This window comes from Acinonyx jubatus, chromosome E3 (genome assembly GCF_027475565.1).
Source record: "Acinonyx jubatus isolate Ajub_Pintada_27869175 chromosome E3, VMU_Ajub_asm_v1.0, whole genome shotgun sequence".
In the NCBI taxonomy this organism is placed as follows: domain Eukaryota; kingdom Metazoa; phylum Chordata; class Mammalia; order Carnivora; family Felidae; genus Acinonyx; species Acinonyx jubatus.
In genome coordinates this window covers 22,692,501-22,716,924 of record NC_069398.1, presented here as the reverse complement: position 1 = coordinate 22,716,924, position 24,424 = coordinate 22,692,501, and the positions used below count along the sequence as shown (strand labels likewise).

At 46.3% G+C, this 24,424-nt stretch overlaps 1 protein-coding gene and 1 non-coding gene across 7 annotated transcripts in view; one reads left to right on the top strand and one right to left on the bottom strand.

Moving 5' to 3' along the window:
• Window positions 1–24,424, top strand: part of AUTS2 (activator of transcription and developmental regulator AUTS2) — a 1,109,507-nt gene that overhangs the window by 1,045,960 nt on the left and 39,123 nt on the right. The gene's annotated exons all lie outside the window — the stretch shown is intronic.
• Window positions 23,114–23,205, bottom strand: TRNAT-CGU (transfer RNA threonine (anticodon CGU)). The gene is given in 2 exon segments: window positions 23,114–23,161; window positions 23,169–23,205. It is a non-coding gene; the product is annotated as a tRNA-Thr (tRNA).

Below are 24,424 nucleotides of genomic sequence, written 5' to 3'. Positions count from 1 at the left end.
AGAGTGGAGTGAGTCCCAGACGTGTGGGCTTTGTGGTGTCAGGTAGCATGAGAGTATCTAGGATTCTGTCACCAGTTCACACAGTTTGAACTGTCAGAGGAATCTGTCATTTGGTAAACTTGAACTTGAGAAAGGCAAACTCCTGAAGGCAGTCATTAATTTCTTCCGGAGAAAAGAAGCCAGTCATTAAAAAAAAAAAAAAAAAAAATCTTAAAGGTAATGACATTATCCAAACTATAGTCTGGAACCAATAAAGGGGAAATGCAAATAGTTTTATTTGTTCACCTGCCTCTGTTCCCTGTGGGAGACTTGTCCTTAAACCAGGGTGAGGTTCCTTGAAGACATTTTGGAACAGCAGGAAGGTGCTGACCAGGCCATGAGCAGACTGGAGTTCTGACCCGGGTTCGAGCTTACTCTTGATTTAATCTTCATGGGTCGGCTCACCCATAAAGGGATTGGCTGGTGTAGTTGTTTATAACTCTGAATTTTCTTGATTTCCTTCTTGAACCGATTCAGAAGTAGATGGAAAAAATTGTACGTGAATATTTCTTTTTAGGCACAGTTGAAAAAAAAACACTCGTAGGCAGAATCTGGTCTTTAAGAAAATTAAAACAAAATGTACTGAATGTTTAAACGCTTTCCTGATATCTTGAAGGCACTTTTTTTTCTCATTTGCTGTCTTCGATCATGTCACAAAGAGCACTTACGCAAAGCGACCCACATAATTGGAGGGATCGCTTACCTGCAGAGACAGATAAACCTTTTGGTTTGCCTTGTGATGCTCTCCTGATACTTGGCTCCGAATTGCCAAGAGATTTTAAAAAGGAATTTTTCTTTTTTTTTTTTTTTTTTAATGCTTTACACCAGCCAAAGTTAGAAGAGAATCCTTAATTTATCCTTGTGGTTTTGGGGCTTTTTTTGAAAAACCCTTTGAGGGTCTTAGAGGGTTCGATGGAGTTCATCCAGACTGAGCCTCGTCCATTTCAGAGCCCATCTTGAAGGAGCTTTGCGCACATTGTGCCTTGGACAGTTTTCCTAATCGGTAATTTTACCAAAGAAGGGAGATTTACATTTAACACTTTTGTGTGTGGCCCAAATGAAGACTGCATCCTTAACTGATCTGTTAACATTCTTCCTCCCTCCCCTCCAACCCCCCCAACTGTTTCCTCAAACAGTGCTCCCTGATTAAAAGGAAGGACTCTCCCAGTTATCCCCAGAAGTGCTTTTTCTCCCCAGGGGCCAGCAGGAAAGGCCAGCACACCTCAGGGCAGGCTTAGCCGCTGGGCTGGGAGAAGCGCTCTCTCTTCTTTGTGAACCTAAGACCTGCTCTGCACTTGAGAACAGGGATTTACCAAATGGGGTGAAAATGTCAGCCACACCTTCCATCTCCTTCTGTTTCTTCTGGTGCTTTTGAGAGCTTTTACAGACCTCTGAGGTGGGGGTGGAGATCCTGAGAATGGTCCGGGGGCCGGATGGTTAAGGGTACCATTGATGGTCAGCACCGTAATGTACCCACAGTGCCTTCCCTCTGTGCCCCTCCAGCTCTCCACTCCCCAGTGCCCTCCTGGTCAGGAACCCAGAGCCCCGAAGGCCCTCAGGCCCTCAGGTCTTTCTGATGATAAGTTACGAGATCCTTCTGGTCAGGGCTCAGGTGTTAACTTTTCTGCGAATTCCTAGCATCAGTCCCTGAAACTTGGCGGTCCGTCTGCAACCGTTGACTTACTGAATTATTATTTCCATGTCACAGATGACGAAGCTGGGGGAAATTCTTTATTCTGAGACTCAGAAGACGTCAGAAATGTGTAGAAGCCAGGCCTTATATGCTCTCCTCCTCCAGAGATTTAGAAGTTGGAAACTTGTTAGCGCTCTGTGACTAGTATAAGCCCAAGGCCATGAACCCTTAATTACTTCTTATTGTAGATTGTGTGACCCTGTTTGCCCATCCCTAGGCACTAACTAGCAATAAGACAACCATTTGTTTTTTTTATTGGTAGCATTCACATACCATAAAATTCACTCTTTTTTTTATTTAAAAAAGTTTTTTTAACCTTTATTTATTTTTGAGAGGCAGAGAACAAGTTGGGGAGGGACTGAGAGAGAGAGAGAGAGAGAGAGAGAGAGACACACACAGAATCGGAAGCAAGCTCCAGGCTCCGAGCTGTCAACACAGAGCCCAATGTGGGGCTCGAACCTACAAACCAGGAGATCATAACCTGAGCTGAAGTTGTACACTTAACTGACTGAGCCACCCGGGTGCCCCAAAATTCACTCTTTTAAGATAACAATCCAGTGGCTTTTAGTATATTCACCAAGTTGTGGAACTCTCACTATAATAAATTCTAGAACAGTCTTTATACCCGGAAGGCACCTAACGTCGGAGAAGTTACCCCCTAAGCCTGGCATTGTCCCTCAGCACCCACTAATTTTTCTGTCTCTGTATCTCTGTTCTGGACTTTACATGAATGGAATATGGTTATGTGCTCTTCTGTGACTGATTTCTTTCACTTAGCCTTTCTTCACGGTTCACGCATGTTGTGGCCTGTATCTGCACTTTATTTTTTTATTGCCAAATGATATTCCATTGTAGAGAGATGCCGCATTTTGCTTTTCGATTCTCGTTTGGGCTGTTTCTATGTCATGAATAACGCTGCTACGAGCATTCGTGCACGGGGCTTTTGTGTGGACAAGTTTTCGTTTCCTGGCAGCGGGATGGTTGGGTCGTTTGTGAACACTACACTTTAGCCTCTTGTGGCTCTGCCACACCTCTTTCCAAAGCGAGGGTACCAGTCTTGGTTCCCACCGCAGCAGCGTGCGAGGGTTCTAATTTGTCCACATTCTGCCAACGCTTGTTACCCACGGTCTTTCTGAGCTGGGTGTGGGGTGGGATCTCATTGTGGCTGTGATTTGCATTTCCCTGGTAGGCTAAGGATGTGGAGCATCTTTCCATGGGCTTATTGGCCTTTTGCGTACCTTCTTGGGAGAAATGTCTACCAAATCCTTTGCCCGCTTTTAAATGGGTAATTAGTCTCTAGTTTATTGAGCTGTAACCGTTCTTTATATATTCTGCATCCTAAACCCTTATCATATTTGTGACTGACACATGTTTTCTCCCATTCTCTGGGTTGTCTTCGCGCTGTCTTGGTAATGTCTCCTGAAGCATTTGTTCTGTTTTGTCTGGTCGTGTTTTAGTTTAAGGACATCTAACAAGACTGATCGCTCAATTTCTACCACCTTTCAGTGATGATCCACTCCAAGTAACTGTCACAGAGCCATTCCGCTGTCTCCCTTTCCTCCTCCACCTTTCTCTTTTTACTTTTGATTTGGGAATGATCTCAAAGATTTGCAAGAATAAGAATAGTACAAAATCCATATATTCTCCTCCGCGTTTTAATTTTTGGCTCTGTTTGATTTATTCTGATACTCTCTTTCTGTCTCTGTCTCTCTCTGTCTCTGAAGTTTGCATGCACATACACTCGAACAGGCAATTCTGTTCTGAACCAGTTGAGGGCAAGCTACGTAAATCAGGACCGTTTAACGCCACCCAGTTCACTGAGTATTTCTTTTATTTATTTATTTATTTATTTATTTATTTATTTATTTATTTTTGGGACAGAGAGAGACAGAGCATGAACGGGGGAGGGGCAGAGAGAGAGGGAGACACAGAATCAGAAGCAGGCTCCAGGCTCTGAGCCATCAGCCCAGAGCCCGACGCGGGGCTCGAACTCACGGACCGCAAGATCGTGACCTGGCTGAAGTTGGACGCTTAACCGACTGCGCCACCCAGGCGCCCCAGCACTGAGTATTTCTTAAGAATACTCTCTCAATTCTTAAGAATAGTCTCTCACACAGCCACAGGACGGCCACCACCTCCAGGAAATTTCTCACTGATGTGATGCTTTTGTCTGATCCCCTCATCACCATCCGCCCCCTGACACAATGACCTTGATGGCATTTTCCCCCTCCAGGAGAGGGGCTGGTGTAGGATCAGCCGTTGCATTTGAGTACGAAGATGAAGGCCCATAAGCGTGTTCCCTAAACATATGCCTCTACCAGGGCTTTGGCCCCTTGGCTTTGTGCGTCAGAATTTGTGGCTGACCTCGTCCGCCCCACCTGTAACCTTAGGACTCCTCATGGGTAGCGCGGCTTCCATTTCCTGAGCGCTTGCCCAGAGAAAGGCTGGGTGTCGGAGGCTGGGATGCCCTTTGAGAGAGCAACAGAGGCTCCTGGGATGACCTCCAGACACTGACATGTAGCCGGGCCCATCTCTTCCAGTAGTGTTCCGTGTCCAGACCCCAGCCTCGCACGCTGAGCGTCTGTCTGCTCCTGAAAGGTCTGCTCTCCTGACAGAAACATTGGGGGCAGGGGAGGGTTCAGCTTCAATTCTCTTTATCCGGTGACCTTTGACCCGCCCCGTCCCGCCTGCTTCTCCTTTAACCCACTTGGTGTTTTGCCTGGTGAGGAGGCTCAGGCAGGCCCCGAGCCTTCCCTTTGGCTTCCCCTCGTCAGTCGTTACACCACCAGGTCCCAAACTGAATTCTAGCAACTGTTTGCGCATGATATGGGAAAAGCAAGCACTGTTTTCCAAAACAGGTGCAAAAGCCGTTCAAAGTAAATTAGGAACCGGACTCCAGCGGATTACGCGTCACAGTGTTCAAAGTGCTTTCTCGTTTCTTTGTGTTATCAATACACGTATTTATAGTTACCTATGCTCAGAACAAACACTTGGAGGCGATGTGGCACGTGTGACCTCCATTTTGTCCCCGAGGAGGCCGCGTGGTCAGAGGCGGCCACTCGCCCGCGGAGGCCGGCCTCACCCCTGGCTTCTCCAACTTCCCATCTTCTGCCATTCCCACGGGGCCGCACAGCCTAATCACTTTGTTAATTAGAACTCAGTATTGCGGGTTGGGTAGAAATTGGTTTATGCACCATGCAAGAGTAATAAACATTTACACCCTAGATTTTTAATGATCTGAGACAGCAGAGAAGTACAGAAAAAGGTTAGCCTCCTGAACATTTAATTCTGCAAAGGAAGGTACGGAGGGAAATCTCCGTCTGCAGAATTGCAGCTTAAGGGCATCTTAGATGGGATGTTGCCTAGGACTCTGGAAGGCTTAGAGCGACGGGTGTTTACTGATCATATTTCCCACCATTCCAAGTCGGGGAATGTTTCTGTTGCATAAATAGAACATTCTGTGGAGCTTAGCAAATCTGTTGCACACAAGTCCCACACGATATTGAAGATGCCAACTGTCTGGATGATTTTCTCCCAATAATTTTGTGTGGAAGTTTTCAAACATACAGAACAATCCAGAGCATTGTATGGTGGACTCCTGTGTCGTCCTCCACTCGCAGCCTCACCAACACGCACCCCCATCCGCCTGAACTCTGCAGTTGTTAACATTTCCTGCAATCACTTTATCACAGATATGCAGGCTGTTGTTGATGCGCCTTGTTTTTGTTTTTGTTTTTAAATTTTTTTTTTATGTTTTATTTATTTTTGAGAGACAGGGAGCGCAAGCAGGGAAGGGGCAGGGGGAGAAGGAGACACAGAATCCGAAGCGGGCTCCAGGCTCTGAGCTGTCAGCACAGAGCCCGACGCGGGCTGGAACTCACAAACCGAGAGATCATGACCTGAGCCGAAGTCGGATGCTTAACTGACTGAGCCACCCAGGCGCCCCTGATACGCTTTGTAAAATAGTTGTTAAGCATCTTTTATGTCTTGGATGGAAGCGGCTTTACAGTCTTTTCTTTTTTGGCTGAGTTACCTTTTTTTGTTTCTCAGAATCCTTCCGAACTTCCAGAACGCAGGGCTGAGCTGATAACAAAGGTCTTGAGGCTCGTGCTCCTGTGGCTCGAAAGCCCACAGTGCATGCTGGTTTTCCGTGATGTTTGCCCATTCAGATCTCATGACAACCTGGGAAGTGTCTCTATGGAGATGGAAACATTCTCCCCCTCGCTCCTTTTTGATGTGTAAGAAAGCTGTCCCGGAAGGAGGTTTGCTGAAGGTTATGTCTGTTTTGGCCTGTGTACGGGGGGACACCCTGTGTCAGGGGGGTGAGCTTGGCAGGGTATGACCAGTATGCTAGTATAGTCACTTTCTATCTTTTCTGCCCATTGGAAGTAATATTTCCACATTTGACCACACCGTGGATTGGTCCATTTCCAAGAATAGAAAATAAAGCCGTATATGAACTGTGAAAGTCCCCAAGTTAATGTTTGAGCTGCTGTATAATATCTCCCTAAGTCATTTGATTGCCTTTCCAAGATTCTTCAACTCTGTTCATCATTATCTCTGCCTCTTTTTAAAATGGAGGCAGTGACTCATGAAAGAGCTTGTTACGAGGCATACGAAGAGCTGCTTTAATGCTTCATAATTATCTAAACTTCAGTTCACTGTCGCACTGTTGAAGGTTAAGGAAGAAGTGTTTGGTGTTTTAAGGTGGTAAGGGAGGTAATTACAAGCTTTCAGCGCAAGGTCGAGAGAATATGTGGATCTGGAGAAGGAAACTAAGTCCTCGATCTGTCCCTCAGGTGGAAAAACACAGGTAGTGCTTAGGGTAAGTGGCCCTGGTCTACGAAGAAAGCCTTGCCAAAGTAGGGCTGAAAAAGATTACCGCTCTAAGTAGAAACCTGGGCGACGCATCACTGGGTCCTGGATTTGGGGGGAATTTCAGGGGGTGGGGGTTTGGAGGGGGTGCCTTACTTGGACCTTCCTGAAATCCAGAAACAAACAAAAGGAAATTGACTTGTGAAAGGATAAGGGACATGGCAGCAGAACACCTCTATTCCATTGTTTAGAAGCCGCTACAGTCATTGAGGAGAGGGACAGGAGGAGTGGCAAAGGGCAGTGAGAGACCTGGCTTCTAGGCCAAGGTTGGGATCCTAGCACTGACCTTCTGGGGTGGTCTTGTTGGTTTTATGGGTTTGCTATGAAGGATGCAGTGCTTTGGCCTTTGACATTCGGGCTCCAATGGAGAATTTACTTACCAGTCAGGCCAATGCCACATGCGTGGACCTGTCTGCATTCCGTGTGTCAGGGAGGGCATCTGTACTCTAAGTTATTCTCCCTGGAACTGAAGCCCAGGGTTGGCTTTGCTGCGGGGCTTTTGTGTTCTCCTGAAATCCTCCATTTGAAAAATCAAGCCCTTGGGAGTGGGAAGTAACATGTTCTCAGGATGCCTGTTGAAAGGACAGTTCCATTCACTTAGCAAACTAAGATGAAGACAGTTACAAATCTCTGTGAGGCATGAGGCCTAAGAAAAGGCAGATTGTGGAGTTAGGCCAAGCATTAAGTTTATCTGAGTGAATTTGAAAGTTTAGATCAGTTGCCGTCCAAATTTTTATTTGGGTGAGTGGAGTTTGGATTTGAAAATCTGCAAAGAAGGAGGAAGTGACCACTTCTACCGTATTTATTTATACGTACGTGTGGATTATGTAACGTCTACGTAGCTAGAATATTTTGACTATCATGGTCCTAATAATCTGAATATTCCGGTGCTGTTCACAGACCGTGAAACAAATCCTGTTTTCGTAGAAAAATGTAATGTAGGATATAAGAGCCTTTACAGACCCAAGGGGATTGGGAGGAAAGATTGTTCAACAGGTGGTTAGATCTTCATCTCATACCAGAGTAAATTTCTAATGAACTAACGAGTTAGATAGATACCGTTACTGTTTAACATGGTACTGGAAGGTCTCAGCCTCAGCATTCAGGCAACAAAATGAAATAAAGGGCATATGGATCGGCAAAGAAGAAGTCAAACTTTCGGTATTTGCAGACAACATAATACTCTATGAAGAGTTAAAAATGCGTTACCTAAAAGCAACCAAAAGTCACTAAGCCACCTCGGGGCGCCTGGGTGGCTCCCTCGGTTAAGCGACCGACTTCGGCTCAGGTCATGATCTCGCAGTCCGTGAGTTCGAGCCGCGCGTCGGGCTCTGTGCTGACAGCTCAGAGCCTGGAGCCTGCTTCCGATTCTGTGTCTCCCTCTCTCTCTGCCCCTCCCCCGCTCATGCTCTGTCTCTCTCTGTCTCAGAAATAAACGTTAAAAAAAAATTTTTTTTTTAAATTAAAAAAAAAAGTCACTAAGCCACCAATAAAAACCTATAGATTACATATTGCATTCCTTTAGGAATGTTCCTGATGAAGAATAAATGTTAGCCTGGAAAAGTACCGGATCAAATGATCCGGATCCAATGATATAGGAACTGAAGGGAAATGTGCAGTCACTTTAATAAGCATATTATTGCCTATTGTCTTAAAGGTTTGGGAAGAGGCCTTTAGTTTTCCAAAGTGAGTGGTGTGGTTGGAATAGTTGTTGGAAGAAAAATGTATTTATAATCTATATGTTTTAAGGTAAATTCCTTCCCATTTTTAAAAAATGTCAGGTCAGTGCCTTCTATACATCGTCATTAATCCATCCAAATAGGAACGATTTACAGAGGGATTGAGTCTGATTGATGGGGTCATGAGTTGAAAGACTTTGTCATGGTGAAGAGGGCACTGGGTGGGAAACGCTGACCTGTACTGGAAATGAGAAATGTCTACGTTGTGCTCTACATTCCCAAAGCTGGCTCATCAGAGCTGTATTTCCTAGTTCATATACTTGGGAAGAGATTGTTTCCACAAAGTGCATCTCTGACTGTTAGAAAGATCTAGACATAGGGTAGATTGATTGTGCAAGAGAGTCCTAAATATGCCCTTCCGTTCCCCAGTGCTCGACCTCCTCACCCCATCCGCCTCCTTGTAAATCATGGGCCTTCACCAGCCCCCTCTGTCATTCTACCGCATTAACAGAGAGAAGGGGTACTATTGTTGACTCCATCTCTCTGTTAGCCAAGCTAGTGTTACTCCCTAAACGGACTAAAACATTAACCATAACTGCTCACAAGGAGAAAAGTTATGCTCCTCTTGCTTCTTTAATGCCTGGTGGAGACCCGAGGAAGCAGTGATAAATAGAAAAGGCAAGGAGTTAAACAAATTTGGATAATACGTGCAAGCTAATGTTTCCACGAGAGTGTTATACTTGCGTTTTCCGCGTGCTTAGTCATAGAGCAGACTTTCTCAGCCTGCCCCTTAGTTATATCGCCTAAGCAGTTGATGCAGAAAGGGCCTGGGAAATTAGATTTTGCAATGTTGCGTCTTCTAGAAACATCTGTAGTGTAAATTCTGCCTCGTCCCTAGAATCAAAATGGAATCAGAAGATCATGTTTCTGGGTTTGAGTCTAAAGGAATTTATTTTTGAAGCCCTGTTTGCTCTGTTATTTTTAGTGTGGGGTGGAAACATCCTGACCTTTGATACCCACTTCTATCTCATTGATGTGTGATTTCTGGAGGAAGGGATAGTCGCCAGAGTGGACCAGCATGCATTTTGCTTTACTGTTCTGCTACTATGTGCTGCCTTGATTATCCAGGGGTGCACAGGACGTTCACATGGCCCAAAAATCCAGACGAGTGACGAGAAGGTCTCCCTCATGTTTCAGAGCCCCGGGGCTCTATAGATAACCTTGAAGAGAGAAAAAAGTCATTGCCCATTTTATTGATGTTGTGGTTGGCAGTAAAATACTATAATGTAGACAGATTATTATATGCAGCCAATTAGCAATAAAGAGGAGCATTTCAATAGACAGATTAATTAGGTGTTAAAATTTAGGCAAGTGGGAATTAACAAAGACCCCCAACGGAAGGTTTCTGCTGAGGATACCCGTGAACTAACTTTTGGTCAGGTTAAGTCCATAAACCGAAAACCGATTAAGAGGTGTGGCCGAGTTATCCTCAGACTCCCGGGTGTGCAGTTAGAAGGCTTTGCAGATTTATGGGCCTTTCTGCCGACTTGCCTAAGAACCAGGAAGTGAGGGCCTCGCAGGTCTCCGTGTCCTAGAGGCAAGTCCCAGACACCACGTTGCAAATGCACAGTGTGCTTGTGAGTGGTGGTTCTCCCCAGGGGGAGATGGCGTGTAAGGGAAGCCCGCGGCCATTCTCACTGCTTTTTGTTTGTTTGATTGTCTCAGAGAAAAAGAGAGGCAGCAAGAGCAGGGGAGAGGCAGAGAGAGAATCTTAAGCAGGCGCCACGCCCAGCGCGGAGCACAGCGCAGGGCTCGATCTCACGACCGTGAGCTCATGTGGCCTGAGCCGACATCAACAGTCGGACGCTTAACCAGCTGAGCCACCCACGTGCCCCCTCTTTTTTTTTTTTTTTTTTTGTTGACGTATAGTTGACAGACAGTGTCCCATTAGTTTCGGGGGGTAACATCGTGCTTCCCCGACTCTGTACCTTAAGCTTTTCTTTTTCTTGGTGCTAGAACTTGTAACTCTTTTTTTTTCTTTTCAACGTTTATTTATTTTTGGGACAGAGAGAGACAGAAAATGAACGGGGGAGGGGCGGAGAGAGAGGGAGACACAGAATCGGAAACAGGCTCCAGGCTCTGAGCCGTCAGCCCAGAGCCCGACGCGGGGCTCGAACTCACGGACCGCGAGATCGTGACCTGGCTGAAGTCGGACGCTTAACCGACTGCGCCACCCAGGCGCCCCATAGAACTTGTAACTCTTAAGGCGGTCTTGTCTTCTTGGTCAGAGAAACGGGCGTTGCTGCGTGGACAGATGAAAAGGCTCCACGGGAGCATTTAGATTGACATTTGTTTTCCTTCCTGCCCCGTACTGAAGTGTTGGGTTTGTTCTTCACTTTGTCGGCATCCACGTGCGCGTAAAGCCGCGTAGCTGTGAGGCACGAGGTAGGAGGCAGGCGTGAAGAGAAGCGGTGGAAAGCCCTCTGCCTCTACCCAGGACGAACAGCAGGGGGTGACAGTGGCCAGTGGGATCTGTGATGCAAGGTGCCAGGTTCCCAGGCTCAGTCCCCGGGGGATAGTGGGGGCTCACAGTGGAGGGAGGAAAAGGATCCTCACGCGGTTTGCAGGTTATTTTATCCCGTCTCTCACAACCGGAGAGGAACAGTGTTAGATCTTCACCTGTGTGGCTCTTCTAGTCACGTCAGCCCTTAACACACTGGAATATTCTTGTTCCGTGTCGTCCACGTCTTCGTGGCGCACCGAGTATGGACAGAGTCGCCCTCCCCACCCCTGCCTTCTGGAGGCCACGTCACCAGGGAAAGTTTTGATTTGCTGTTGTTCTTTCATCCTGACAAGCTTTTGAGGCCTTTCCGGCCCTGCCTTGCCTATCCGGTTGTAGAGAAATTTCGATCCACGTGTTACCTGGAGGGATCAGGTGCACTCTGGTACCACCAGAATGAGCGGGGTTCCGTGCGGATCTTTTTCTGTCTTCCCCACGTGCCGGCCGTGGAAACATCTAACCGAGGGAAGGGCTTGGGTACCCACACCAGAAATCTTGATCCAGAAAGAAATCTGTCACCAGCCACTCACCTTGAGTTGGAATGAATTGTCCTCTGAGAATCGCCTGGGCTCACAAGAGAGCCCACAGGCACTGTCAGAGCGCAGCTTAGCCGTGCAGAGATGTGAAGGCAACCCTATCTCCTTACGTGTGCCCTTGTCGCCCTCATGGAGGTGTGTGTTAAAGGATCCAGAGAAGAGGAAACGGAAAGTCTTCGATTTTGTTTTTTATTGAAGTACGTACAGTATTTTGTGGGTTTTGACACTTGGGCGCGTTGCGAACTGATCACCACGGTTAAGTGCCATCTGTCCCCGTACAAAGCTACTACGGTATTACTGACTATATTCCCCATGCTGTGTATTAACATTTCCGTGACTCATTTCTTTTGTAACTGGAAGTTTGTATCTCTTCATGCCCTTCACCCATGTCACCTCTCAACCTGCCTCTCCTTGTAAGGGGACACCAATCTGGTCTCTGTGAGTTTTGTTTTGTTTCGTAGGTATCACACGTAAGGGAAATCTTGCAGGATTTATCTTTCTCTGAGTTATTTCACGTCGTGTAATACCTTCAAGGTCTGTCCACGTTGCAGCAGATGGCAAGATTTCATTCTTCTTTATGGCTGAGTGATATTCCACGGGATCCGTATGCCACGTCTTCTTTATCCTTTCACCAGTCGACGGACACTTGGGCTGCTTCCGTGTCCTCGCTGTTAATGTGCAGTGAACATGAGGGTGCAAGAATCTTTCCAAATTAGTGCTTTTATTTTCTTCAAATACATAATCCAGCAGGGGAATTGCCAGATCATATGGTGGTTCTGTTTTTAATTGTCGGAAGACCTTCCAAGTTATGTTCCCGCCAACAGTGCACGAGGGGTCCCTTCTCTCCACATCCTCGCCAACACTTGTTTCTTGTCTTTTTGAGCATAGCCATTCCGACTATGTGTGGACTAGGTGTGGGGGGATAGCTCATCGTGGTTTTGACGGAAAGTGTTTGGTCAGTGGATGCATTGTATAGGTGAAAGATGATGGATTGAGTACCTGTGGGTGCTCCTTGTGTCCCCTCTCTTACACTTTTTGTTCTGCCTGTAGCATAGACTCTTTGTCTCTAAAGGAGCACCAGACGGCATGATTTTCGTGTCTGGCTCTAAAGTTAGGAGGTGGAGAAGAATTGTAGCTTGCCTTAGAATCAGAAAGCCAATTTTTAATAACTGGAATCATGGAAACTTTTGAATGGGGAAAGATCTGAGAAAGATCAGGCGTTTGTAAATCTTCTGTCTGTAGCTTCCACGCCAGCTGGTCACAAAGCCTGTGCTTGAACACCCCCGAGACACCTTTCCAGGAGCTCCGTTCTGTCTTTAGGCAGCCTGCTACAAAAGTCTCGTCTTTCTTGGGCTGACGTCTGTTTCCCATGGAGCGATTTCCCCTTGGAGCCATGTAAGAGAAGTCTACTTTCTCTTCCAAAGACAGCCTCTGTGTTTCCTGCCCTCCTCCCTTTCCCCCTTCCTGCAGCCAGGACCAAGGAAGACAAGGCTTTGATTCTGTCCGTCATCCTCTGAATTCGTTCCAGCTACGGCCCCCTTAGAGTAAGGTCTGCAGAACTTGATGCTCCCGATGTGGTGTAACCAGTACCTATCACCCCTGTTTGCTCGGTGATACGTTTTTATTAAGGCAGCCAAAACTCGCATTAGAATGGCTTTGGGCTGATTGGAGCTTACCACAAAGTGAATGCAAGTACCAGCTGTTTTCAAGTAAAGGAAAGGAGAGGCAAGGCTTAGTAGGGGCAGATTTTTAAAGGACCTAAAGATTCTAAGTACACAACAATTGGTGCTATTGTAGTTCCTTCGGGGTGTGTTTGCTTAGTTTTGTTTTTTCTTTGAACCCATCACTTATTTCGGCTTGTTAAGCTTTGAGGATTCATATTTCTGTCATTGAGAGTTAGTCCTTCCTTCCTTTGAGATTGCAGAGGACTTTGTGCTACATTTATTAGAGCTTTTGCTACATTACATGATAGCTCTTTATGTCTTTCTTCCATTCAGATATGAGTTCCTCCAGGAGAGTAATCCTATCTTATCATCATCTTTCTCCTCTCCCTCCTCTCTCCTCTCCTGTAGTAAGTAGGCTTACTATATTTGCGTTGAGTGAATGATTCAAAAATATTCATTCTCTCAATTTCTGCCTAGTAATAAATAAGTTCATTGCTAAGTCAAAGAGGACAGTACCTGGATGCCTTTTGCAGCGCAGTAGAAACTTTGCCCTAGACTCTGCCCTGGCCTGACTATTGATCCATTCTTTGACATTCTTTGTACGAGGAGGTTCTCTCTGTCATGCATTTACTTATTTGCATAGTCAGTTCTGCTGCAACGTTGCTTATGTGTTCCTAAAAAAATCACTGTGCTGTGCACAATGGAATAATTGAAACTGTAGGGCTTAGGGATAAAATGAGTTAGGAATACAAAAATTTCATCACTGACAATTTTTTTTTTTGAAGTAAGAACCTTATAGGGGTGCGCCTGGGTGGCTCAGTTGGTTGAGCGTCCGACTCTAGACTTCAACTCAGGTCACGATCTCACAGTTCATGAGTTTGAGCCCCACATCAGGCTCTGCGCTGACAGTTGGGAGCCTGCTTTGGATTCTCTCTCTCCCTCTCTCTCTCTCTCTGCCCCTCCCCTCGCCTGCCCTCTCTCTCTCTCTCTCTCTCTCTCTCAAAATAAAGAAATAAACATTAAAAAATATAATAAAGAAATAAAAATTTTAAAAGATAGGAACCTTATAAAAATGGTAACGTAGTTTTACATGCATTAAGTGATAAGAAACAAACACATAAATGCTACAATGAATATGGCATTTGCCTTGAAAAAGGCCTGAAGGTGGCTTGTGGAGGCGGATGTTGGGTTGCAGCTTACGCGTTATTGTGAAGAGGTGGAAAATTGGGACACCAGACGTGGACAGGTGAGCTCCAAATGTACAGGGAGCCCCGGGGTATCAGGCAGGAGTTTGAAATGTGAGCATTCAGTGTGGTGAATGGTGGTTCACTGTGGGCTTGGTTCAGCCTGGTGCTGTTTTCCACATTCACCTAGTGTTTCTTGGTTTGTTTGTTTTTTGAGAGAGAGAGAGATAGCACGAGCAAGAGTGGAAGAGAGAGAGAGGGAGAGAATCCCAAGCAGGTTCTACATTCGCCTTGGAGTTTGATGTAGGGCTTGATCCCACGACCACGAGATCACAACCTGAGCCAGTATCGAGAGTCAGATGCTCAACCAACTGAGCCACGCAGGTGCCCCTCGCCTAGTGTTTCTTGCACGGAGGATCTGCCCGTAAGCAAACCCAACATTCACGGTGGAACAAATTCATGTTTTCAAAATAAGTGGTGTGCAGCCCTTTATGAGTCTGGTTTCTTGTTACATTTAGCATCTTTCTCTACAATTTGAAAGCTAGAGTTTGAATAGCTCTTACTTCCGGGCGCCTGGGTGGCTCCGTTGGTTAAGCGTCCGACTCTTGATTTTGGCTCAGGTCATGATTTCACAGTTGTGGGATCAAGCCCCACGTCAGGCTCCGCCTTGAGGGGAGACAGATTCCCCCTCTCTCTCTCTGTCCTTTCCCTGCTTTCACTCAAAACAAGACAAAGCAAAACAAAAAAGGAACAGCACGGAGGAAAGACTTGTACTTTACGCATCCCGTTTCTGGTTTAAAAATAAAATTTCACCTCCTATCACTTACATGGTTGTGACTTGTTGATGGCCTTAATTAAAAATAGGCTAATGTGCCAATATGATCACAGCCTCTTGGAATTCGAAAGAACCCCAGAAATCAGGAGGCCCAGGCTTCTATTCAGTTCAGATGAGGAAACCAAGGCTCTAAGAGGTGAAGTGATTTCCTCAAAGTTCTGGGCCAATGAGCGACAAAGCCAGAACGTGAATCCAGTTCATTTCTGAACCGTAATATATTTACTGCCTCTCCTCGCCAAAGCGTGTCATAAGGCAGATATAAGTTCCATTCATGTAGGGGAGAAGTCTAAACTGAACTTACATTATTTCAGCCTCTCCATTTATTCATGGAGGTGATCCAGTCCACAGTTACTATTCATAAACACACTTCCCATTGTTTCATTAGTGTTTACCTATAAAATCTGGCACCGCACAAGCTCACCAAGATGTGTCTTCTTCAGACCGCACGCTCTATAATTACATGTCTTTGTTAGGGCAGACGGAAAACTGTGTTTCTTTGTACTCAAAAAGATTTAAGCATTTGCCGTGAATTGATCTGGGGTTTTGAAGGAAACACATCCCTGGTTATGTTTGTGGAATTTGTGGTGCATTACAGAGGATTAAGATTTCATTGCCTCTAGGCAGGACACGCTTTCTTTTTCCAGTTGATGGGTTTTATTTTGCTTGTATCTGTTCCCCCCCCAGTCCCCAACACTGACTGACTGGCTAGAAAATTGTATCCGAAGTGCACCTTTGTGTGAAAATCATAGTCTTAGCAAGGGCCCTGCAGGCCCGTTGGCCTTGGCCACTTTGCCTGACTTGGTCATTCCTAGTGTACAAGAAATTGAACCAAAGATACGGGATGGCACTTGAAGAGAGCAGGAGGGGATGGTTAAAAGTGTGGGGTGAATGATCATTCCCCCCTCCCGCCTTTCCTATAGGAGAGGAAATAAACCAGTGTATTTTGAGCCCCGACTGTTTGCAAAGCAGTTTTAAATTCTCACTTTTTGGAGGTAAGTTTTGTTTTAAACCTGGGAGGTAGGCATTCTCAGGGGATGTTTGAATTCTAGACCCAATGCTTTGAAAACCCCCAGTTTCACCTGGAATCAGGTGCACTAAGCGTGGTGGTTAAAATAAAGCAGTTTATAGATCTGAGTAAATCAGGGTCTAAAGAAACACTGACCAGTGTCGGCGGTTAAAAATAGACTCCAGGGGTAAATGACTTCCAGCTATTTGTCTCTGGCAGAGCGGACTAGGTTGTGGGCCAGCACATTTCCAGTCTGGGGACATTCGCCCAGTGCCCTCTGTTTTATCTTGCTCTTTCTAAGTCAGTCCTCCCGTCTTTAAGGTCAGGACTTAAGAATGGCCTTCAGTTCTGCTTTCAGATTGATTGAAAGCCTTCCTTGGCACCTGAACAAGGAGGAAATCTTCAAACGGGCACATTTCAATTCCGTCGGCCAACGTGGCCTCTGTGAGCACAGGGAGTAGCGGTGAAGTTCCACGTGCTGCTGGGGGCGTGCCCTTGTCGGACCGAGCTGGGTGCTTGGGTGCAGCAGCGGACGAGCTGGGGAAAGACTGTTGCAGAGTGCGAACAGCCCCACGAACTGGGAGACGCTGTCATTTAGGCTCTGAGATGTCCTTGTGTCTTTGTTCAGTTCAAGTGCCTGGGGTGCCCGCGGGAATCATCACCGGGCAGCAATCTTCCGAGTGGTGATTTTCTCCTTTGGGAGGACCTTTTACCTCCGACAGAATCGAGATCTCAGATTTCAACGGTACTTGAGGTCGGGTGAACGAGCTGGGGACGCGAAGAATTTCTTTCAGGTTACCCTTCTAAGTGTTCTTGAGTTGATTTGGCAAAACGTGTCTTGCTGTCTTTTCCTCTTCCTTCGTGTCCCGCTGCAGCGATGCGTGTCCCCAAGAAAAGGGTGATTCAACAATTATATTTTCAATCCGCAGGGGGTTTTTTGCAGCTGAAGAAATTAACTCTTACCCCTTGCCTGGTTGTACAAGACTTTATTCTATAAACCTTCATCTTATCCCCCTTGTTTCAGTTTTGGTGTGTGTGTGTGTGTGTGTGTGTGTGTGTGTGCGTGTGTTTGCCATCATAGGGATTTCCAGGACAAAACCCTGTCCCCCTTCAACCCCATGTACTTTGGACCCCGTGATTGCAGCATTCTTACCAGCATTTATTGGTGCTTGATGTTTCATTGCTGGGTGATTTGTCTATGTAGTTCTTAGCAGTTCTGTTTAGCTAATTTTGAAAAGGTTTTTTGCTTTGGTTTTCTCACATTGAGTACATTAAGCCCATTGCACAGTTACTTGACTCTGTATCACCTTTGTGGATTTAAACCGTGTTCTATTGCAAGTGTAAATACGATAAAAGGTGAAAAATAAAAATCCTCTGACACCTCCCTATGACTAGTCCCCAAGTGAAGCCATGTACATTTTCACATTTTCTCAATACACATAAAATTGTGTATTTGTACTCATAAAGTCTGTAGACAGCATGCAGACCACAAGCATATTCCTTTTTTTTTTTTTTTTTTTGTAAGTATTCTCCAGTGCAGGCTTGAACTCACAACCCTGAGGTCAAGACCCTGAAATGAGATCAAGAGTGGATGGCTCAGTCAGTCAAGCGTCCAACTTGGGCTCAGGTCCCAATATCACAGTTCGGGAGTTCAAGCCCTGCATCGGGCTCTGTGCTGAGAGCTCAGAGTCTGGAGCCTGCTTCGGATTCTGTGTCTCCCTCACTCTGCCCTCTCCCCTGCTTGTGCTCTCTTGCTCTCAAAAATAAAAAATAAACCTTAAAAAAAAGAGAGAGAGAGAGACACTTAACTGACTGAGCCACCCAGACTCCCCAAGCATATTCCTAAAGAGGCTTTACCTACCTTCAATTATTAAGATATTCCTCCTTTAACATGATGTGCTTTGGATTGCCCTGCTTTTGTTTTGTTATAGGAAAAAAAAAAAAACCCAAAACTATTAGAATCTTTTATGATTCAAAATAGAACATTAGTTTTATTATATATCAAAAATGGATGCTTAAACTTCATAATAGCTTCCAATTATTTTACATTTGCTTGTGTTATATACTATTATTTTATTGCAGTATAATGTTCAATTATGGAAATGACTCCAAAGAGACATGATTTTTCTGGCTTAATGTGTAATTGTTTATTGAGTATGTTTCTCATTATAGTGGTTTTTTTCTTTTTGAATTGCAGATATAAAGAAACTTACTTAGATTTTGTAAATTGATTATTATGTGGCTACAGAAATCAAATATTTGCCAAGTACTCACTATATATGGAAGGCATTGTGTTTGGGATTGAAATGAAGGCACAGATTTTAAGCGGTCCCTCCTCCTCTCTGAAACTAGTCACATGTACTAAAACACCAGTAGAGTATCTAGTGAACGCCTAGTAAGTTCCCTGGGCGTTTAGTCTCTAGAAGTTCTTCAGAGGGTTGGGGGGGGGGGGCAGGGGCTCTGGTGCCTGGAGAAGGTTTAGCAAGGTCGTTTGACTAAAACAGGGCTTCGAAAGGCAGAATTCAGAAGCACCTGTATGTGTGTAGAGGGGACAGAGCGGGAGACGGAAATCCTGGGTGGTTATCCGGAACAGAGCAAGAGTACAACAGAGGGCCATGCAGAGGAGCTGGGGCTTTATTCTATGTATGGGGAGAAGCCATTGGAGAGTTTCAAACCGGACTGACATGACCGCATGGTCTGGTTTGTATCTCAAAGGCTCACTCAGGCTGCTGGGGAGCAGCAGATTCTGTAACCGTTGGTTCATTTGTGTTAAATGGCATCAGAAGCAATAATTCACACCTGAGCCATTGATTAATGTTAAGGGGGATGGCAAATAGATAAGTGCTATGACTCTGAGCTTTGATGGTGGGTACGGGGGGAGCCAGAGTGGAAGTAGGCAGGGATAGACTTGATTTTAGTCACATCGAGCAGGGATGATGGTGGGACGGTCAGGTGGGACGGTCTTTGGGAATTTGGAAAAGAGACAAAACGGGTGCCGTATTTTGCCTTTTGCTATTCCGGTTTGAAGACATTTCTGAAGATAAAGTTCAGGTAAATTGCAGGAGGGTGGGAGCCATTGCGACAGCCCAAGTTGCAAGCCTCCACCTGGGACATTTGCCTTCCGGGATTATAGTTGGAAGTGGGAGGCAGCACTACGGTTTTGGTCACTGACTCCAGTTCCCGAGGACAGTTATTACAACTTCCGACGGTTTATTTCTGGAGAGTGATTGTAGCATTTCAGATTTGAGAGGCAAGTGAAGCAGACAGGTAGTTTCAGAGTCCAGAGTGCTAGCCATTCCTCTGTGGAGCCCCACGGATAGGTAGTTTCTAAAAGGCCGATGGCCTTGTCCTCCTCACTGCTTTCCTGGACTGCCTTATCGACCCGGTGCTTCAAATTTTGTATCTGAACATGTTTCCTCTTTCTAGGATAAATTGAGGATGATGAATTACATGGATGGTTTATAGAAAATCACTTTTGGGGCGCCTGGGTGGCGCAGTCGGTTAAGCGTCCGACTTCAGCCAGGTCACGATCTCGCGGTCCGTGAGTTCGAGCCCCGCGTCAGGCTCTGGGCTGACGGCTCAGAGCCTGGAGCCTGTTTCCGATTCTGTGTCTCCCTCTCTCTCTGCCCCTCCCCCATTCATGCTCTGTCTCTCTCTGTCCCAAAAATAAATAAACGTTGAAAAAAAAAATTATTTAGAAAATCACTTTAAGGATTGGTAGATATGTTCCCTAAAAAAGATAAAATATTTCAAATATAGGGAACAGAGCGACACCCCTCCTCCCATACACCCCCACACATACACAAACACACCCCCCAGTTTTAAAAACCTCTTTCAGCTTCACAAAAGTCATGGCGGGGAATAAGCAGATTTTCTCCTTCTGCTCCTTAAGAAAAAACTCTTTGGTGTAGGGATCCTTAGTTCATAACGTAAGATGTGGCGTATGTCAAAATCCGTACAAATCAAGTGGATAGTGTCTGTTAACCTACAGGTGAAATGTTTGAGAAGACTGAGTTCTGGAACGGGAGAAAGAAAAGTACACAAATGATTCTGTTCTTCCCAGGGGCATGCTACCAGCGGCTTGTTAAGGAGCTCATGGGATCTCAGAAGTCACGTAGTCCAGTCTCCGTTCCACAACTAACTCCTCAGAGTTTTTGTCATGGCCATTCTTGACATGAGTGTTCCCTTGCCATGCCCAGCGAAGAGCCAATTAGAACATTCGCTTGTTCCCCTATGGCAGCCGAGGCCATCACAGGTGGAAAGTTTACTCTGCAGTACACATCCTTTGGTCTTAGCTCTGCCCGTGACGCCATTCGCAGAAGGTCTGCTTCCTCTTCCATGGGACAGTCATCAGGGCCTTGAAGGTGGCTCACGGCCGTGCTTACAGGCAAGACTCTGTAACTCCCTGTTCTACGTGGTGGACGTGCATGGAGCCAGGATGGGAAATAATCACCACGAATAAGAGCTCGCTGTTGTTGAATTCACAAGAGCTTTCACGACTCCTAGACAGATTGTCTAATCTGTCTGGTACCAGAGGCAGCTTCTAATCGTCTCCCACCACCCCGCCCCTCCAGCAGCCTACATGCTGGTAGAGAACCCACCCGGGAAGGAATGAAAGAAGTAATTTCCAACAGTGGCCTTTGGGAGGGGGAGACACTGAAGGACTGGTGACCTTGTGGATGCATCCCTCGGCAACGGTGCCGGCTGAGGCTTTCCCAGTAGTCTGTGGAACAGTGCTTTGCAAACTTGAACTTGCGTATGGACGGGGGCTGCAAATTGAACTCCATGACAAGATCTAGGTGATGCTAGCGTTGCTGGTCTGGGGGCCACACTTGGAATAGCGAGGTTGTAGAACACCCTGGAATCATAGTATGAGGGGGTGGATGGTTTGGGACCAGAAAGTCAAAAGTGCCTTAGAGAAACTGTCAAGAGTCCTCTCTTCCCTGATCTCTCTCCTTTAAACAATCACAGGCTCTATGATATCAGGCACAAACAAGCAACTCGCACAGATTCATTCTAGAGGCATCTGTGGTGCTCACCCATAAGCTAGTCAGACAGATTGCCGGCGTTTGGCAACACCCAGGTCCCATGGGCCACAGCAGGTTGTTTGAACAGACTTGGGGAGATTCGTCATCTGTCCTCAGGAGTACGGGCGGGCATGTCTGAAAGCTGACGGAACTTTCCTTGCCAAATGAACGCACGCTACTTCCCAAGGCAAAACCCACTTCTTGTAGTGACCTGCTGAGAACAGGATGGGAGTGGCTCTTGGAGTTTTCCCACAGTGCATTGCAGAAACATTGGTTTTAGGATATTTGATGATGCTTTGAAGGAAGAGCCTCCTCCTCTGCTACTCACCGAGTGACAGCAGCGTGAACTTGGTAGAGACCTGAGGGCCCTGATCTTGCCCGTGGGAATGAACCTCCCCCTCTTCCTCTGCAGCTCTCAGGGCACAGCAGGGGCCAGAGTGGTCCACCCGCCTTGCATCTGTGATCCCCTCCTCCCTTCTCTCCAGAACAGAAAAACTTCCTCGCCACTATGAGGAATCACAAAGGTTCGCTTCACTCCTGCATACTAGGGTAACCTGAGACCTTCTCTTTGATACCTGGACCCTGAGGAGAAGGTGATTTTGAGGGAAAAGAAGTAGCTGGAGGGATGTTGGATGATGCAGGTGACACTCGCGTTCTAGAAGGATGAAGTGTGCATTGTAGTTGCAGACTCTGAAGCAGTGAGAGAATAAGCCAGTGTTGACTGTGACTTACGTCATCCCTGCGTTGCGGAAGGTTAAGAAGAAATGGGGCCGGAGAGTTTTTGTATGTAGGGCAGGGAGCTGAGAAAAGCCTAGGATAGACTCGACTCACGGGAGGGAAATTCTAACTTCCCGTCCTCATACCCCCCACCCCAGCCTCTTTACTCAGGGTCCCAGTGATTGTCTAATCTGTGCCTGAAGTCAGGTAAAACAGGTCACAGTGTGCAAAGCAAGAAGTTAGAGTGATTGAGAAAATTTCAGTACATCTTTGGTACTGGTGGCTTTTTACCTTTGTCCTTGAGAAAATCATCTTTGGTAGAATTCAGAGTGTTGAAAATAAGGTTTAAACCCTACAAGCCAACCTTTGCCAACCTTGACGGGCACACTGACCTCTTGGAGCGTGAATGTTACTGGCCACATGTCTCATTCCCTGGCCCCATATCATGAACGTGTTAATACCACAGACATGTACAGATCCAAGATAGGTTGCTTATTCCAGTAAAAGACCAAATGCCAAGGACGTGATACACCAAAGCCTCAGAAGGTGACCAGGATCAGATTAGCCTCACAATTATTGCCCCTTCTGACTGTGGACAGGAAACCCTCAGGCGAAGACGTTAGAAGTTACCAGCAAGCCACGGTATAGGAGGAAGGTGTCACGTCTGCAAACAGATCTGTAAGCTTGACAGCTTTGGAGTCCTCGCTTTCCTTAGCAATGAAAATGTTGGAGGGAGGGCTGTCTTGCCACATTCTTTGCTTCTCCCTCACAGCCTCACTTGATTGTTCTGCGTGTGAAAGATAGGATGATTAGGTACCAGGAAGACTGTTTTTCAAACCAAACACCTAAAGTTGTAATTCATTTTCAGTGCTTTGGTCCCACCTCCTGGAGAACTTCCAAAATAAGCAAATGGGCTCCTTGTTGTCCTCCAGTCTAAGGAATGTGTGCTGTGGCTTTTGTTAGGGTGAGAGCCTTGTTCCTTAGATTTGCTATTTATGGAGAGCAGGCAGGCTGTGTTGCATGAATACAACATGCATGTATTCATGGGGTTGAAAGTCCTTTTAGAACTTTCCCTTGTTAGAACCCAGAAGTATCTTGTTAGGTTTTTCTTTTCCTTTTTCTTTTTTTGCTTTTTTTAAAAAACATTTAATCTTATTTTATTTTTATTTTTATTTTTATTGAAGTTTATTAATTTCTTTTGAGAGAGAGAGAGAGAGAATGTGTTTGCGTGACCTGGGGAGGGGCAGAGAGACAAGTAGAGAGAAAATCCCAAGCAGGCTCTGCGCTGTTCAGTGTGGAGCCCAAGATGGGGCTCGAACCCACGAACCGTGAGATCACAACCCGAAATGGAATTACGAGTCGGGTGCTCAACCAACTGAGCCACCCAGGCGCCAGAGTGGGCACTGGTTTTAAAGGTGGCTGTGCCTGTGTGTGTGAACATGCCCAGTGTCATGTGGGGGCACCCGGTCCACAGCCAGACAGGGCTGATGAGGACAGGCCAGGCGACTGAGACCCAGCCGCTGGAGGGCAGAGGCAGAGAGGCACGGGGGATGGAAAGCAAGCAGGAGGTGATCTTGTCCAGGTGATGAATATGGAGGCCGGCTGGAGGACCCAAGGAAGAATAATGGGGATCTGTCTTTGAGGCCAAAGCGCAAAAGCTTTGGCTTTCTCTGAAACCAGTACTTGGAGTTTTTCCAGGGTGCTGACGTGATTGGAGATTTTATCCTTCGATACCTTGACTCTCCCGTCAGGCCTGCACATGGCGTCCGTTCAGTTGCTTTGGGCCCAAGACTGGGCCCAGTTGCTTGAGGCCCATACAGCGGGATAAAAGTGCCCTACCATCAATAACTCCAAACCGATAAGATATATAGAGATCTTCATTAGCTCTGATTAGCTAAGCTTATCTCTGAACCTCACAGATAACGGACACTGACCTAGAAGGCCGAAGGTTTCCTGCCACTTGCATACTTTCCCCTCGGTACCTGTTCTACGCCAGCTCCTGGGAGTCTGGGGCCGTCTCTCGTTCGCCTTTGTAGCCTCAGGGCCGAGCACAGGGCTGGGCACACGAAGTGACACCAGTCTTTTCTTTGTATGAAGTGAGAAAAGCCAATTATATACATGACATTGACACTCTAGGGCTTTTTCAAGACTTTTTGATGCCCCCATCTCTACCCCCGATAGATCACAGTCTACTTTTCTCCTCCTTTTGGAGGAGAAACAGTTCGCCTTTGCTCCGATTTGCTAAGAGACTGCAAAAGAAATACAGTGCAAGCCCAGGTTGACCTTCAAGGCCACATCATTCTGTAGGCGGAAGCCATCCTAGCGGGCTGCAGTCTGCACATTCAAGGCCGAAGGCAGATTTTTGGCCTTAAGGCATCAGAAAGAAACACGGGCTTGAGGGTGGATGCTTTTCGTGGTGCGAGGCTTACGAGGAATAAACTTGAAATAGGTTTGAGTACACTGACCTGTAGTCTGTCGATTTTTCTTCAATGCCTGTCGTAGGTTAATCTTGGAACCTAGGTGATAGCCAAAGTAGCTTGTCTGATAATGTCAGCCTCTAACCTGCTGGTCCCCACACAGCTTTCCCAGTAGGCTTGGTGGTGTTTTGG